Source organism: Crocuta crocuta, unplaced genomic scaffold (assembly GCF_008692635.1).
Source record: "Crocuta crocuta isolate KB4526 unplaced genomic scaffold, BGI_CrCroc_1.0 scaffold57, whole genome shotgun sequence".
Lineage (NCBI taxonomy): Eukaryota > Metazoa > Chordata > Mammalia > Carnivora > Hyaenidae > Crocuta > Crocuta crocuta.
In genome coordinates, this window is record NW_027532163.1 from 685,131 (window position 1) to 689,963 (window position 4,833).

Sequence of the window (4,833 nt, forward strand, 5' to 3'; positions counted from 1 at the left end):
AATAGGAATTATAAAAACCCATATTGTACTTCTAGAGGTAAATGTATAATAGTTGAAATAAAAAATACACTTGTTGGATAAGTGTAGAAGACTAGGTATTGAAGAAAAAAAAGATCAGAGAATTAAAGATCTAGCAATAAAACCTTTGCAAAATGAATCACAGGAAAGAAAAGCCTGAAGAACAAAATAATATAATGTCAATGACTGTTGGAAACAAAATGTCAGGGAACCCCAGAACCAGTGTGGGGAGACATATACAAAGGTATAAAGACATAAAAAGCTATACCATAGAAGCAATTATCAAAAGTGAGCTAAAATGGTTATGCCTATATCATGTAAACCTCAGAATATGCACTCTAGGAGACTCGCCAACAATACAGTTTCCATTACACAAGAATATATAAAAATTAAGCACATAATAAAGCATATAATGTAGCAGCTTTGGAAAATGTGAATAAAATATTGAAAAAATAAACACACATGATTATTAATTGTACATTTCAACACAATAATTGATAAAATCCATAGTCATCAAGACACAGAAGAACTGAATAATATCATGAAACAACTAGATCTAATTTATATATTAAAAAAAAACTGTTGAGGATTTACCAAGATAGGCCATAATCTGGGCCGTAAGCCAAGCCTCAAAGACCAAAATTTTGAAATTATACAAAGTATATGTTTAATTTTAATGGAATTAAACTAGAATTTAATAACAGCAAACAATCTGGAAAATATCCATATACTTGGAAGTTAAAAAATACCCTTCTAAATAAGTAAGAATCAAAGAAGAACTCATAAGGAAAATTAGAAATTGTGTTCAGCTGAATAAAAATGAAGACCGAGCATGTAAGATTTTGTGGGGTACAGCTAAAGTAGTACTTAAAATCTTGGGTATAATCTGAGTATTGCCTAAGAGACATTTGGAACAAAAACAAAGAAGCATACAACAAATCCCTGCACACAGAGCCTGGAAGGAACCTAGATTGGGACGTGCGCACCAGCCTGGGGTATGGACTTCTTCAGCTTCCTCCCATTATTGAGTCCACTTCCTCCCCCTCCATACCTCCTAGGCTGTGTCACCCTCCACATTACTCATCTGTACACTTCTTCTGCTAAACACTATTAAATTCTGTCTTTGTGGAGAATATGCTTGCTGAGGGAAGCTTAAGAATTTGAGCAATACCAGTCTGTTTGAGGGGAGCCTGGATGGCTTAAGGGTCTGGCTTCAGCTCAGGTCATGATCTCACAGTTTGTGGGTTCGAGCCCCGCCTTGGGCTTTGTGCTGACAGCTCAGAGCCTGGAAGCTGCTTGGGATTCTGTGTCTCCCTCTCTCTCTATCTCTTCCCCTCCCCTGCTCACCTTTTGTCTCTCAAAATAAATAAACATTAAAGATATTTTTAAAAACACCAGTCTATTTGATAATGGGTGATACTGAAGGATATGAAGGCATTTTCACAATACTTATTAGAATTATTCTTCCACAGAGAAGTAGATTTAGCAGGGAAAATAAAGAAGTGAGATTATAAGTAATAGTTACCAATGTGTGCTCAATGCTGGACTAGGGATCTAGATCTATATATCTTTAATCCTCACAGCAATTCAATGAAGTAGCGGATATTCATTAGTAGGTAACAGGAACTCTCCAGTTTTGGTGGTGATCAGCAAAATATCAGTGGTGGTCCATGACAAAGGCATGTAGATCCCAGTAAACTGAAGAGGTTCTGAATGGATTTAATAGAATCACTTTCTTTCCCCAATGAATATCAGAGAAAGCATCCTCTTAACAAGGGATGGAATACATATTTGTTGTTGAATTCTATAGATACTTGAATGCAGTCTAAATGTTTCTTGATTTCTAGGTATACCCAAACCTCACATTGACTTTGTTGGCTCTACAGGGGAAAGAGACATATTGGGAGATGACTATATTGTATTTTAACACAAATTCTTAAAAAAGGAAAAACAGATGCAGAACATTTGGATGGCTCAGTAGGTTAAGCATGTGACTGTTGATCTCAGCTCAGGTCATGATCTCACAGTTCATGAGTTTGAGCCCCAAATCAGGCTCTGCACTGAAAGCATGGAGCCTGCTTGGGATTCTTGCTCTCTCCCTCTCTAAATGAATAAATAAATAAATAAATAAACGAACTTTTTTAAAAAAGGAAAAACCCTCCTCATCTTATACAGAAATCGAGGGTAGGGAATACAATATCAGGTTCACATTTCAGGGCTGATGAGAATAAAAACTGTGATATCACAAAGTTAATTTCATCCTTTCCATATTTTGTCACTATGGAAGTCTTACTGACTAATGCTTTTTTTCTGAGCCCTTTTCCTCAGTTATCCTATTTAAAATACTCTTTCAAAATACTTCTTGTAGTAAAGTAACTGACATTAATAATTCACATTGAGTTTATATTTTATCAAAATATTTTATCTCTCAATTTAAAATTTATATTAAACCTAGAAATGAGAGACTTTGTCTCCAGTAAAAAAAATATATATAAATATGGTAATCAAATAGGTCAGGTTTGCTTATGATGGCCCTAAAATTTGACCATAGGTAGTAACTATGCTGCTCCTGTGATATCTATGCGTAGTTCATATATTTTCAGTTTTAATTTTCACCTTAACCAACTTAAATTTCACCTTAACCAACTACAATCTACAATCCCTGTCTAATTTCCCCTCACTCCTTTTCTATCTTCCTTGAAATTCTTTTAGAGATTTAAAACTTTAGAGATATTAAAATGCAGTAATTTTTAAAAAATTATTTACTATTTTATTGAATAAGTTATTTAACTCAGTGAACTAAAATAAAATGCAAGGTTGGTTTGACCCTAAAATAATAAACAGAGAGCTATACTTTTGCCATTTCTCTTACTCTCTTTGGACTCAAAAAGTAAAGTATACAGACTAGGAAAAATGCAGTTTAAATGAAATAGCAAATAAACTACTATTTTTGTATCTGTATTTTATCTCCTATGGCCCTGATAGCATAAGCATATTGAAGGCCAATAGTTTTCACACATGCATAACAGCTTCTTAGTCCCCTGAAAGAAAGTTGAGTTACTTATTCCTACAAATGTCTTAAAACCTGTTTCGAGAAACAGCTAAGTTTCATTAAGAAAGTTCAGGCACGCTGGGGTAGGTCAATCAGTTAAGTGTCCCACTCTTGATTTCAGCTCTAGTCATGAGTTCATGATTGTGGGATCGAGCCCCACATGAGGCTCTGCACTGTGCATGGAGCCTGTCTGGGATTCTCTCCCTCTCTCTCTCCCTGCCCCTCTCCATCTTGCATGTGCTCTCTCTGTGTCTCAAAATAAATAAATAAGCACTAAGAAAGTTTATCTGAAATCTAAACTTGAATCACTTTTCTACTATATATATTTGCTAAAGAACATTATTAAAGAACATTCTGAAAACATTATCAAATTTTCTACTACGCATATTTGCTAAGAAACAGAAAACTTTTGACTCTTTGTCATTTTGTACCTATTAACTGAAGATTCATAATCTTATCTGATTTCTGTAACTAAATTGTTCTGGCCATCTCAAAAATGTCCCCAGTTACATTTAAGTTGAGGCTTTAACAAAATGTGGATGAGCCTCAATAAAAAAGGGAAGTAACTAAAATAAATACTTCTCAAATTGTATCTTTTAATCATTCATTTTATATGATTTCCTTACTAAAAACAGAGTTACATGGGAGTGAAACATGAGGAGGAATTTTCGCATAATTCTGAGAGCCATTTGACACAGATTGTAAACACTTAGTGAGTACTTCCTGGACCTGTGCTGTGTTATTACTAGCTTTAACCGCTGTTAATTTGTAAAATAATTGACTTCAGATAATGCCGAAGAGGGGTGCCTGGGTGGCTCAGTCAGTTAGGTGTCTGACTTCAGCTCAGGTCATGATCTCATGGTTTTTGGGTTCGAGCCCCAAGTAGGGCTATGTGCTGACAGCCAGCTCAGAGCCTGGAGCCTATTTCGGAGTCTGTGTCTCCCTCTCTCTTTGACCCCCCCTTGCTCACACTGTATCTCTCTCTCTATCTCAGAAATAAATAAAACATTAAAAAAATTAAAAAAAGAAAATGCCTAAGGATATTTACCGAAGTCTAGAGTGATAAATTCTCCAATGGTATTTTAAATTGAAATTATTTTCATAGAATTAATATCTAATGCTATTTCATGTTTTACCTTTAAACTGTTATTTACCACTAAAATATCCTACCATGAGCTTACAAAAATTTTATGACCTTAATAATGGCACACTCACAATATATCTTGAATAGTAACAGTGCAGCAACAAAATATTTGAAAATTTTGTATCAGATAAGAAGTAAATTGGTATGCTGATCAGAGAAAGACAATGATAATCCAGACAGATCAGAGAATAAATTTACTAATTTCACTTAAATGGGTGTTAAAGTGATGACCTTAACAGAAGAAAATTATTCTGTAGTTACTATAATACCTATGATCCTAAAGCCTACCACATGGCTAAAAAGATAGTAGGGGTCCTATAAGAGCAGTTACATTTAAACCAGAGCAATAGGTGTGATTCTCAACATGGCTGGAACATGTTGTAAAATACCGGTTGGCACACAGCCACTTAAAGCCATAATTACCCTTGAGGGAGCAGAGCACACAGTGTATCAGAATCAATGATGTTATTTGAGAGAAAGGTTTGAGGAAATTGGGCTTATTCATTTTAATAAAGGAGCATTAACCTTTCATGACCTTATTGAAGTTACAGAATTCTGAAAGCGATAGATAAAATTGATTCTAATAAATTCTTCTGTCCACTCTAAAAGTCAATAAGAA